Raw genomic sequence first — 13790 nt, 5'->3', positions numbered from 1 at the left:
CTGCTGAGTTAATTCAGATACAGGGCACACTCAGTACAACTGCACCTTCCAAAAACAGGAGTTTGCATTATGTACCGTTTTTTCTGACTTACAGATTGATCAGCCACACTGCTGGGCCATAATGCAAACCCACTTCGCGGTCACACATATATAGTTTCATATAAGTACCAAAGGCAACCAAAGCAACCTCGAATATTCACCAGCTGTTGCTGCCTGCAGTTCCTTTCTGACAAGCGATATTAACCGGCCATACAGCCTGTATTTCTTGTCTCTATCAGATGCATTGAGCACTGAATTATTAATTGCGGACGCGTAGCCTAGCTGACCGCAAAAAGGAATTTGGAGGTAAATAAATGCAGTGCCATAACGTACAGCCTTAGAGCTACGGAACGGAACAGAACACTGCACCAACTGCGTATTTGAAGGCGGAATACCTTCGGCAGAACAACCGAGATAAGCAGCCCACGGGGAGCCTAATTTCCTTGCGTCGAGTGAAGCGCACAATACACAGCCGAACCCGAAGCCCAGGGGCCGTATTACGGACCGCTCTACTTGAAAATGCGAAAGCGGAATGGTGGTGCGATGAATGCGCCGATGAACTGTGATGGAGCTCGCAGTCGACCGCTCTTGACGGTGCGGCTGTCATGCGTGCTTCGATCTTTTTTTTTGCCTCCGGAGGATTTCGTCTCCACAGGTAGTCGGCCTCTCATAACTGACGGTGAGCAAGTGCGTGCGTCAAATGGCTGAACTCAACTACTGCAAAGTTGGCGTTGAAGGGTGGTTGGGATCCGCAGTGCGCCCAAAGCAAAAGGCGGAGGCGAAGGCGACATACAGTGCAAAACGAATGAAAACGAGCGAGGTTGGTAGTGTACGTTCAACCGCGTTGCTTTTCCCCGTGCTCGTTCTAACTGAAGCATTTTTGTGTGAGACGTTCGTGTGGACATAAAAGTTTATTTTGCCTGTGCTCCGCGATCGATCTTTCTTTTGTTTCTGTTTCCTAAAGAAAAATAAAGCCCCGATTACACTGCTTTCGATATGATTTCTCCGCGCACTTAGGACCATCACACAGTACCTTGAAATCAGACGATGCGCAAAAGCCGGCACTATAGCCGTGGAATCAGCTGTTTTACTGAAAATTGCCATTTTTACGGTTTGTTTACCTGTGCCAGCGCGCCCTCGCGGCAAAAGAAGCTACCCACGAGAGCGTTTAATTGCAAAACTGTAGCTGCTTCATGATGTTTTTTATGACATTGAACTTCAAATGCGGCTTCTTGAAAATATAAAACTTTAGTTAATTTATTCACACGCTATATCTATAAAAAAGTTAGCTAACGGCTCCTTGACGTGCGAATTATAGTGCCTAGAATATACTGGCTAGTGTGACGAGCGTCCGCGCTTCCTTATGGGCGAGGATGGCGCTATTTGCAATGAAAGCCAATCGTTAGCGGCAGAGGGCGCTGCTTGTCAAGAGGGTGCCACCTGAGCAGACGACGCAGTTTTCTCTCTTCAGAATACGGCAATCTGTTGGTGTTGTGCGTGCGTGTTAAACCTGCTTCTGCGCCTCTTTTGCTTTCACGAAGGTGCAGTAGTTTATTTACGGAGTAGGTGTTTGCTCATGCGAGCCGTTCCGCACTTTTACCTGCTCGGCGACGATTGCATCGGTTTTTTTTTTTCCTCGTTTTGTGCGCGCGTTCTGTGCTCGCCTGTTTCCCTTCTTTTTTTACTGTGTCGCCAGTGGTGAAGCGCGGTTCCCGATTGTTGTTTCCCCAGTGCCTCTCACTAAACTGCAGAGAAAAATGCCGAAGAGAAAGCGGTGGTGCACAGAAAAGACTTGCTTTTTTGGGAAACGGGGCTACCGCTAGAACAAGGAGCGTACGTATTACTGCGCTATCTGATGCTACGTAAGTACGCATTCTGTACAATGGGAACGAAGCATCGATAGAAATGACTGAAGGTAAACGGCAACTGCTTTTGTTGGCGAGAAACATTTTTAGAGCATGCACTTATATTCACAAGGATGCAAACCTGGGCGAGTCGATAACGGTGCTCCATGGCAGTGTGTAGCGCAAAGAGTGTACACAGGCGCTACAGACAGCACCTGTGTTGTGTACCTTTTCTGTGTCCCTCGATTGTCATTTTGCGCTACACATATGTCATATGGATGCAGTTATATATTAGGCGCATGTTTCACCGTAAGCGCGGCATTACCAACGAGCTTCATCGCGATTAACCGGCCGCGTCTCGTGCATATTGCGTATCTGAGAAAAAAAAAAAAAAACTTCGTCAGCTTCTTCATTCAAAAGATGGTGACTTCGGCAAAACCTTGTGCAATCGCAGGCCGCGATGTACCTTAATTAGCCGCTGTAAGTAAAGGTTCCTCGTTTGTGTTCTGCTGTTTTTTTTCTTTTTATTCAAATACCTCACGGGCTCCGATTGGAGTAATATGTGAGGGGGGTTACATAACTGGGGTGCGAAACAGAAGCATGTAGAAGATGGTTATTTTAACATCGTTATTTTCAAACCGTTAACATTATACCCTCCACACCTTGTGCCCAAGACGGCACCAAAAAGGAAGGAAAGAAACATATGCGAGCAGCAACCACCTCGTAAACGCCATAAGCGGGACGCAGGGACTGGACCCGGCGATTCGGGCTCGGAAATCAACGAGGGCTCCTGTTTTCTCGAAGCTGGCTTTCAAGACTGCAACGACTCCTCCGGCTCCAGTGAAGCGGGCATTGTGGGTGAACAGAGTGGCAGCCAGGCTACACTGCAGACACCTAACCACCACGGAGGCCGTCATTCGTTTGAGGACATTCTCATTCCGGTTACATGGATGCGGATACCTTCCGTGGATAACAGCCTAGCTTATGCTTAAGACCCAATAACTTTGAAAAGATGAAGGTTGACCTTGCATTCCAACTTTTTGGAGATGAGGTTATTAAAGGACATTTTTTTGCAATGGCGGCATGTGGAGACTATATACACTCGGGTGCAACCAACAGAAGACTTCGTCACGCTAATCAATCGCCTGATACGAGTAATGACCTCCAGGATAACCAAGCGTGCACTTAAGCCGGGTAGCCCAGACATGCGTTTCTTGGAAGACTTTTTAGGATATCTGGACAAGTGGGAAGAACATGCCAGCATTGCCTTCCACTCGCATTGTCACCTTTGATTAAACATGCTGCCTTCGTTCTGTTAAACCGAATCTGTGTTTCGTGACTTGTATTCTTTGAGTTTGAATTCCTCCAAACGCGAAAGCTCTCATGTGCGTTTACCGGGTTAGCGTGTGGCTCACGTACCGATTGAGCTTTCAAGTTCGAGCAATCTGCACAAAGCAATTCGATAATAACATTAGCATGTTAAAACGTTATATCAATCCTAAGCTCCTGAAAGAGCTCTAAAACAAAGTATTAAACGTGAGCCAAAGCAACGCGCAGCTCCCTTTCCAACTCGCAGCAGCGCGGCGCAATGCGCGCGAGAAACCGGCTCGCACCCTCTCGCACCACAGCGCCGCTATGCGGCCGCCGGCGGCTTTCATTGCTCTCCGAGCCATCCCAGCCGGCGCGCTCGACACACTAGCCAGTATATTCTAGGCACTATAGTGCGAATAAACTTGTGTCCGTGAAAATAAGCGGCCCGGGGCGGCACCCTGGCGATCATTGGTTGATTCCGAATTTCGTCACGCGTTGACGTCTCGCCGAGATGTCACGGCGTCGTCATTTTGACGTCACGCTCTATAACTTTAGAGCGAGAACCGTAATTCGGCCCCAGAGCGAAGCTAAAAATTACACTACACGAAAAAAACTTCATCTGCAACTGTACGTCACAATCAAGTGCGTCCAAACTCCGCGCTTGATTGTAGCAACCAAGCGCGGATTCCTGAAATCCTCCTTGCTAATTTAGAGATTAGCAAGTAAATTAGCAAGGAGGATTTGATATATGAGTACGCGAAACGCTTCAACTGAAATAGGCATGGAAATAAGCCATGACCTACTCTATGACCAACGCGCCAATGCCAACGCCGCCGATACCTACATAAGTTAAAATTATTAAGAAAATGAACAATAACTTTTTTAAGCCACAATTTTAAGTTATAAATTAGTATTATAAATGTTTCACTTGCTGTTGCGCACATTTTTTTCTTTTGCTTAGTTTATGATGACGTAGCGTGACGTATTTTTGTGCGTGGCAGCAGCGTTTTACTGGTGCGGCCACGGTGTGTGTCACTAGTCGCCGCCTTTTTTTTTTTCCCCTTTTCAATTTTGGCGCGCAGTGGTACAAGCGTACAAGCAAGCGGGAGGCTTGTTCGCGCTGCGTTGTTTCAGATTGACCAGACTGGAATGTATTCTGCAAAATACACTGGGCGGCACCCATCCTTGCAAGTTTCTTCAGACTTTCGTAAGGTACAGCGAAAATGCAGCGCAAAACACTTACGGCGGCATCCCGTACTTTCTGTGCCAACTTAGGAGAGCTCATGGCGCCGCTCTTCTCACGTTACAGCTTGTCTGGAAAGTTTTTCTGCATCAATGCGTTATTGCTAAGTGATCTCAATTCTTTTTGCGGCATCTTGCTGTGAGTCGGTGGCTTCAAGTGAAGCGTAGATGATCTACGCAGCTCTTTTCCGTGCGCCAGGAAGCAGTCCCTTCAATATCCGTGCTTCGATCGGTCGCCGGCGGCTCATTTTCGAGCGCGCCTCCGTTTCGCTCCCGAATAGCCCTGTCTTAGCAAGAGCAACCATTTCTATTTTTTGGTTCAGTGTGTGCCGAAATACTCTTGCTGCACAGCGATTTTGGGATCTTGGCTACGTCGCAGCTTCTGCTCATGGGCTCTCCTGCACCACGAACGCCTTGTGCCTCATGAAAGGTGGGTACAAAATGTGTGCTGGCAAAAACAGGTTGCTCCACAAGAGCGCTACTATATGAAATCGAAGTGACCTTATTTATGAAGCTGGCACTGGGCATGCATTTCGGTCAGCACCGTCACAGCCAAAGCAGTAGAAAAGGGGGAGGGGGGTGGGGGTGCCAGTACATATCTGCCGGATTGTTCTAACCACTAGATAGCACTATACTGGTCATACGACTACAATTGTTGTATAACATTTTAGCTAAGCGTGATAATATTAATGTTGACATTTTTGCATCAACACTAGGTGAATTCAAATTCTGTTTCTAGTTATGACTGTATATTGTCTTGTGTACCATACAAGGTAATTGCTGTTCATGGGCACGGTAAAAAAAATGTTTTTCAATGTTCACCAGCAAATCTACTCAGTGACAGTGCTATTTCTGTGGCCATTGTATAGATCCTTTTTGTATTCCTGACTAGAGCTGGTGAAATCGCTTCTTTCAGCTGTAGCGCGTTAACAAAATAAATGCTGGTGCATATTTTCCAGTAGCTGTCAAATACAGTGAGAGGGCATTCAGGTGCACAAGGTGGGACTAGGCTGAACCAGTCTGTTCCATATAGAGATACTAGTGCCCACGTAGGCCTGTCATGGTAGAAAATAGAATTGTATAATTGCTCGAAGAGCTTTCCAGTAGCATGCTTTGATGGGCTAGCTGGCACACCACTGCAGCGTGGTTTGGCTGTGCGAACAGGCCAAGGACGAAAGGAACGCACATGGAAATGCCAAGTTTGTTTTATCATTTCTTCATCTCCGTGTTTCTTTGGTTTACACTGCCAAATCATATTCACGCTTTCCTATATGTTATCTTGCAAACAGCAAATGCACTGCTGACACTAGGGGCAAATGTTATTTGCTCTTTTTGGTTGAGGCCCATTTATTTTACTGATAGAACATTAAATGTTTCCATGTGAGTGCCATGTGACAGCTACTAGCATTATACTTTCCTTCTGTGTTGCAGCGGGATCATTCATGTCTTACCTTTCCCAGGAGCCGGCATTTATTGCATTGCTCTGATTTCCAGGCCCTTCCCTGTCTGGTGCGTGTGCTGAAACAGGAATCCCTTGGAGGCGATTTGCAGCTTTTGTTCATCATCTTGATTCCGTCCCCACATAGGTAATAGCCACTGCGGTGGCACAGGATTAGGGTGCTCAATTGTTAAACCCAAGGACACGGGATGAAATCCTGGTTGCGGCAGTCCCTTTACAATGGAGGCGAAAAGCAATGCCGTGAACTGTGCGATGTTGACACACATTTAAAGACAAGGTTGTTGAAATTTCTGGAGGCCTTCACTAAATCATGTATTTATGTCCCATTAATACGGAAACAGTCTGTCCGGGCAATGGACAGGGAGAAAATCCAATGAGGTCATTGAGAGCATATTTACCACGGTAGCAGGGGTGAATCCAGGTGCCTACCCTGTTGGGCCCCGGGGGCACAGCTAGTATTATTGCGACATATCTGTAGTGCTTCCTGGGGTGCAAACCTAACTTGCTGGACATGGACATGGGAAGCCAAGGACATGGGAACTCAATACAAAGAAGTACATTGGACAACACTGTTTGGTCTGAGACCCATTTCCAAAGCATTTCACCCCAAAAGAGCCAAGCATCAGGTCGGAGGAAATCCTGTACCAATTGGAAAACTGTTGAGTACCTGGCGGCACCTGGAATCAAACCTGGTACCTTCTGAATGCGCAGCATTTCTTTTTCTTGTGTTCCCGTGTGTCTTTGGCTGGTCCAATATGTTAGATTTAAGTTTAGTACAATACCCCAAGAAAACACAAATGACAAAATATTTTTGGTCAGTACATAATCTAATTGCCCACTGTTCTTTTAGTTTTCATGCCATTGTTTGTCTATAAAATATATATTCATGAAATTTGTTGCCGCTTAACTAAATTTGTGCAGAGCTAAACACAAAATTTCACCGATCCAGTTTTTGTGTGTGTGTGAGTGTGTTCAGGTAAAGACTATCAGTGTTAAAGAAACATTGTTCTACATGCTAGTTTAACATATTTGACAATGGCTAAGTTTCAGAAATAAAAAGCACAGCTATGAGGTTCCTGAAAATTTTCAGACAGCTCGTCCCAGTGTATACTATATATATATATATTTTAAGAACATTGGTGAGTATGCTGAGCACTGATGTCTTCTTGCAATGAAATTTTTTTTAGCATGGTCAGTTCTTTCAAGAACAAACTTAGTATGATCCTTTAACCATAATCATCACGGAATGACACGGATCTGGTGTGTGAATCCACCCCAAGTGCTCTGTAAAAAAAAAGACGAAAATTTACTGCATACACCAGCGCACCTTTGACCGAGGCCTTTTTGAATTCATGAACGATCATTAAGCTTTTTTAAGATCTTCCAAAGCCACGTTGAACACCATTAGAACGAGAACCCGAGCAAGGGCTACTACCCCACCAAGACATGATGGCCTTGTGACAGAATCTGCCTCACATTCAGGAGGTACCAGTTTCGATCCTGGTGCTGGTGGGTACAAGATTTCTCCCGGCCTGATTCTGGGCTCTTCTGGGATAAGATGCTTGGGAAAGGTATTCTAGTTCACTCCAGGAAAAGGGTCATGAACCGAAATTCGCAATTCGTTCCACCATTAGACAACCCTAAGTCCGCTTCGTGCAGCAGAAGCCCATATGCAGTTCCTTTTTCCTCCTTTCCTAAGCCATGAGCCCTGGTAAGCCAAGCACCAGGCTGGGCCATAGCTAGTACACATTTGAGAAAATTGGAAGTGGAAGTCGAACCCACCACATTGCTGTAATGTGGAATGATGCTGAGATAAGGAAATAGTGAGCCAGCCCAATTACTAACCATTCAAGAAAGACTACTGATTACTCACACTGTGGTTCATTAAAAGGATGTACTCAGGGGTGCAAAAGCTCAAATAAGATTTGTAGCGATTTTTGGAGCAGCAAAATCTTCGTTTAGAGCAATAAAATTCAGCTTCGCTAGCGGGGTCTCCAAAGAAAAAAACTTGGAACTTTCGGAATTACAACAGACTCAAGCCGAGCATAGCAAAGAAATCAGAATCATTAAAGAAGACATCAAAGAGATTAAAGAACCCTCAAATCCCTAGTCGAGGTAATTAAAGAGTTAAAAGAGGCAAAAGCTACACCTGCACCGGCACCTCCGATGCTCAGGCCGCCCGTCATACGGGGCCCCGGTGGGGCAAGCGAGAGCAATTGTGGCAGGGACAGTGACGACTCAGATGAAATGAATATCGATCAGGCTAGACCCGCGAAACGTAAATCAGACGACACTAGTGTAATTGGACAAGCCAGAAAGCACGTGGCTTTTAGAAAATTAGTCAAGGATGAAATCATAGACTTCGAATTGAATCTGAATAAGAAACTTGAGGCGAGATTTGGAGTGCTAGAAAAGATGCTTCAAGCCCTTTGCAACGCATCGGGTATACAATATCAAAATCATAATGGATCCCAAAACGTCTAAAATTTGGCAATGGAATTGCCGGTCGTTGTCAATGAAGCGATGGCTCTTGCAACAGTACGTAGCTAGCCAGAACACACAGCCTTTGGCAATGGCTGTGCAGGAAACGCGAGGTGTATGGAAGCTTTCGGGGTACAAAAGCTACGATAGCGGGAAGGGAAGTAAAACACAGGTCGTGACGTACGTCAAAAACAACGTCGCCGTCGTCCAGCACGAAGTAGGTAACAGGGAGACCGAAACGGTCTTTGTGGAAATCCTGACAGGTAAAAAGAACAGAGGCAGCATATTTCTACTCAATGCGTACAGCTCCCCGAAGTGCACGAAGGCGAGGTTTGGCCCGATATTTAAGAGAGCGATTAGCCTGGCAGGTAAGAACCCACTAATAATAGCCGGCGATTTTAATGCCAGACATCGAGAATGGGGTTACACGACCAGCAGCCCGAAGGGTCAAACGCTGTTGGAAGATATCACTGAGTCAAACCTCTACATCGCTAACGACATTAGATGCCCGACGAGGGTGGGCAACAGTGTGTCAGCGGACACAAACCCGGACTTGACTCTCTGCCATAGAACTGTCATAGTCAAGTGGACGAACAAGCATCAGGATCTAGGTAGCGACCACTACGTGCTAGAGGTAGAACTAAGTAGGAAAGTGAGCGTTAAGCGCGCTGTGTGTCGGACGGAAACCCAAGTGGATTGGGATAAATTCAGACAGATCAGAGAACGGGAAGAAATTGGAGATATAGAGTGCATTCAAAATTGGGCCGCCCAATTAATTACCCATGTCAACGAGGCCACCGAAGAAATTAAAGGCGAAGCTCTGCCTGAGGCGATGGATAGCAGGCTATTCGGCATGTTCAAAAAGAAAGAAGAGCTAACGAAGAAGCTCAAAAAGCAAAAGTGGAACCGCAATCTCAGGCGAGAGATAGCCAGACACAACGTCGAAATAGAAAAATACGCCCGGAAACTCGAGTCGCAACGTTGGGATAACAAATGCGACGAGATGGAGGGCACCATGAATGGGGCCAAGACGTGGCAACTGCTCAGGTTCCTGATAGACCCGACTAAGTCCAAAACGGCCGCCAATATAGAACAGGTAAAGGCGAGGTATAACTTTAAGGGTACGGACAAACAGCTCATTGACAAGCTCAAGTCCATGTACGTAGCTCCCCCCGCCACAGCGCATTACAGAGATTACAACGGACCGGCGAACAGCGAGCTTGACGCGTCCGTAACAGTGGCAGAAGTCAGAGCGGAGCTGCACGGCCTAAAAAGACGCTCGGCCCCCGGGCCGGACCTCGTTAATAACAAGATGCTCGCAAATCTGGACGATGAATCGATCAATGCCCTAACCAAATATTTAAATCAGGTGTGGGAGAGTGGTCAAGTACCCCAAGAGTGGAAGAGGGCTAAGATCACGCTAATCCACAAGCAGGGAAAACCACCGGGCTTGGAGAATCTCCGCCCAATATCACTAACATCCTGCGTAGGCAAACTACTTGAGAAAGTTATTCAGAGGAGGCTAACCAAATACACCGAAGAGAATGATGCGTGGCCGGCTGAATTGGTCGGATTCAGGCCCGGCCTTTGTACGCAAGATACCATGCTCAGATTACATAACGATGTTGTCAGAGACTTCAGGAAAAAAAATACGAAAGCTATTCTAGGCTTAGACCTTAAGAAAGCTTTTGACAACGTCAGTCACGACGCCATTCTCGACGGGCTCGCTGAGCTTAGAGTAGGCGAAAGAACCTACAACTACATTAGATCATTCCTGCGAGACAGGACGGCGATCATCAGCTTTCAGGGCTTATGTTCGGAAGAGTTCCCGCTGGGTAACAGAGGCACTCCGCAGGGGGCTGTGCTCTCACCTTTCCTTTTTAACATCGTAATGAGGAAGCTCCCCAGTAAGCTTGGCCATCTCGATGACTTAAAACTAAGCATCTACGCGGACGATGTCACCGTCTGGATGTGCGAAGGGAACGACTCGTACATCACATCCAGGCTCCAAGAGGCAGCAAATATAATCAGCTATCACGCAGAGGACGTAGGTCTATGCTGTTCGCCAGAAAAATCGGAGCTCCTGGTAATGACCAGCAGTAGTGGGAAGATAACTCCAGATATCAAAATTAAAGTCAACGGAAACGAAGTCCGGAAAGTAGATGAAATTAGAATATTAGGTATGATTATCAACCGCAGGGGTAGTAACAAAAGCCTGATTAAGAAATTAAAAGATCAGGCGGAGCTCGTAGTATTAAGAAGACGTAGTATTCGTAGTATTTAAGAAGACGTCCAACAGGAGGAGTGGTCTCACGGAGGCTAGTAGACTCAGACTCGTACAAGCTTTTGTCACGAGCAGAATGTGCTACGCGACTCCATTCCTAAATATCAACAAGACCGAAGAACACAAATTAAACACCATAATTAGGAGATGCACGAAGTGCGCTCTAGGACTCCCCATAACTACTTCTAACGACATTCTAGAGAAAATGGGGTTGCATAATGAGTGGAAAGAGCTGGCTGCGGCGGTCAGGCTTTCCCAGAGAGAGCGACTCGCAGGAACGGCGGCGGGTAGGCAAATCCTCGATTGGGTAAACCTACTAGTGCCCGGGGAAGGGGAAAGTGTCAGAGAAAGCATAGATCGAGAAATCAGAAAGCATCTATACGTCTCGCCCATACCGAAGAACATGCACACCGTATACGACGAGGGGAGGAGGAAAAGCAGAGCTAAACACCTCGCTAACAAATTGGACAAACTCCCGCCGGGATCGGTCGCCTACACCGATGCAGCGATCGGGAATGAAGGCGACGTAACCTCGGTCGCCCTATTGGACACAGGGATCGCCATAGGAATAGAAAGAAATCGAGATGTACCGCCGGTAGAGGCGGAGGAGATTGCAATAGCCATTGCCATTGCACGACCAGGCGTGAAACACGTCATCAGCGATAGCAAAGCGGCGGTTAGAAATTTTAGCAAGGGTAGAGTCAGCAATCGTGCTGCAAAACTTCTGAACGAGTCGTCTCTCGCCGAAAGCGTGACCATAATCTGGACCCCAGCACACGCCGGTCTCGCCGGCAACGAGGCTGCCCACATTCTCGCCCGCTCCTCGCTACCTCGGGGTGCTGCGGACGCCTCCACAACATCTAAAACCAAAGAATGTATAGGTACCTTTAGGGATGTAACCGACAACTTGAAGAAAGACCGGAGGATATATCCGCCACCGGTTAGATCCCTGAGTAAAAAGGAATCGTACGACTGGAGAAGACTCCAAGCTCGAAATTTCTTTTCGTCCCTGTGGAGGAGTTGGACGGGTGCCAGAGGGTGGAAGAGGGACGGTGCAGAAACCGAAATTTGTAAATTTTGCGGCCACGCGGCAACATTAGATCATATAATATGGAGATGCGTTCGTGCCCCAGGGCGCAACGCGATTAAAACTAGCGATGAATGGGAGGCCACGCTAAGAAGCTCCGACGAAAAAACACAGCGATTCGCCGTCCGCCTGGCGGCCGAGGCTGAAGACCTCTTCTCCTAGACGAGGCCGGGTGTCCTCTGGCCGCGGTGTGACAGACTGCCTCCCCGGACGCCTGCGTGCGGACACGTAGGTGGCTGCTGCACCATATTCGGCGGAAATAAATGTTCTTCCTCCTCCTCCTCATATTTGGAGCAGCTCACAAGAAAAAAAAATTAATTCAAATTTTGGAGCTGTTAAACAGGGAAGAAACTTTACTTTTGGCACAAAAGAATGAAGAGGTGTGAATATCGGACTGTATGTGATCCAAAGGAAATCTAGCAAAGGCCACCTATCACCGATGCAGCGTGTATTTATTTTGGTAAATAAGCTTTTTGTATTGCTAGGCATGCTATCACACACACAAAAATGTGAGTCATAAAATTGAAGAGGCTAATAAAAAAAGCTAGAGAATATGCTTTTTTTTTTTTCATTTAGCACGGTTTGACAACCTTAATCATGGGACTTTATGTTGCTTGCAAGGCTCAAAAACATTGTTTTACTTTCTGCGAAATCCACAGCTCGTGTCGTGCGAGGGCAGCTCCGAAAGAGCTTAATTTGAAGCAGTGACTGCGATCAGCCTGTGTCCAGAAGCGAGCGCAGTGCAAAGACAAAATGTTGATTAAAAAGCAAATACAGAAACAAAGACAAAAAGAAACGCCGACCAAAAGGCGAAATGGCAAATGCCGAAAGCGAGTTTTAAGCAAAGAAAACCGATGAGCGAGCACATCTTCGGCTTGTGAATTATACTTCTCGTGGACTGGCTGTGGCTTTGACACAATATTTTGATTAAGGAGAGGTGGACGATTATTAGGTTATGTATTTCATGCACAATGCATACTTTATAGTACTTCAATGTTGCAGCATGCATAAATGTTAATTTTGGCAGTTTTGGGCTCCACTGCGGCATTATGGAATTCAACAGCTAGGCTGCTGTGCGTTTCTCGACCTTCTGATGTTCGAAATAAATTTCACATGTTCCACCTCCAGTTCTATTAGCACAAACTTCGGCGGTGATGCAGGCATTGCGAAATCAGGGGTTAGACGAGTCGTATGTGAAAGTGCTGCAAGATATATTTAGTAGGTGCACAGCAATCATAGTTCTGCATAAAAAAGTAACAAAATTCCCATACAGAAAGGTGTTAGGCAAGGAGACACGATCTTTCCAGTACTATTCACAGCTTGCTTAGAGGAAGTATTCAGAGACTTGGAATGGGAACAGTTAGAGATAAGGGTAGATGGAGAATACCTCAGTAATCTGCGATTTGCTGATGACATTGCTTTGCTAAGTAACTCGGAGGATGAACTGCAAATAATGATTGATGACCTAGATAAAAAAAGTAGAAAGGTAGGCTTAAAAATTAATATGCAGAAGACTAAGGTAACGTTCAACTGCCTCGGGAAGGAACAGCAGTTTACGTTAGGTAGCGAAGCACTGGAAGTAGTAGGCGAATATGTATACTTAGGACAGGTAGTAACCGCAGATCCGGACCATGAAAAGGAAATAACAAGAAGAATAAGATTGGGATGGAGCGCATTTGGGAAGCACTCGCAAATTATGACTAGCAGCTTACCGGTATCGCTCAAGAGGAAAGTATACAACAGTTGCATCTTACCTGTACTCACCTATGGGGCTGAAACGTGGAGGCTAACCAAGAGGGTTCTACTTAAGTTGAGGATAACTCAGAGGGCTATGGAACGAAAAAGGGAGAGGGTAACATTAAGAGATGGGAAGCGTGCAGAGTGGGTCAGAGAAATAACTCAAGTTACTGACATTCTAGTGGAAATTAGGAAGAAATGGGCATGGGCAGGACTTGTAGTTCGAAGAGAGGATAACCGATGGTTGCTTAGGGTAACAAACTGGATTCCAAGGGAAGGAAAGCGTAGCAGGGGGCAGCGGATGAG

The sequence above is a fragment of the Amblyomma maculatum genome, chromosome 1 (genome assembly GCF_055883805.1).
Source record: "Amblyomma maculatum isolate TAMU_Amacu chromosome 1, ASM5588380v1, whole genome shotgun sequence".
NCBI lineage: Eukaryota > Metazoa > Arthropoda > Arachnida > Ixodida > Ixodidae > Amblyomma > Amblyomma maculatum.
The sequence above is the reverse complement of the archived record's forward strand: the minus strand, read 5'-3'. Positions refer to the sequence as shown.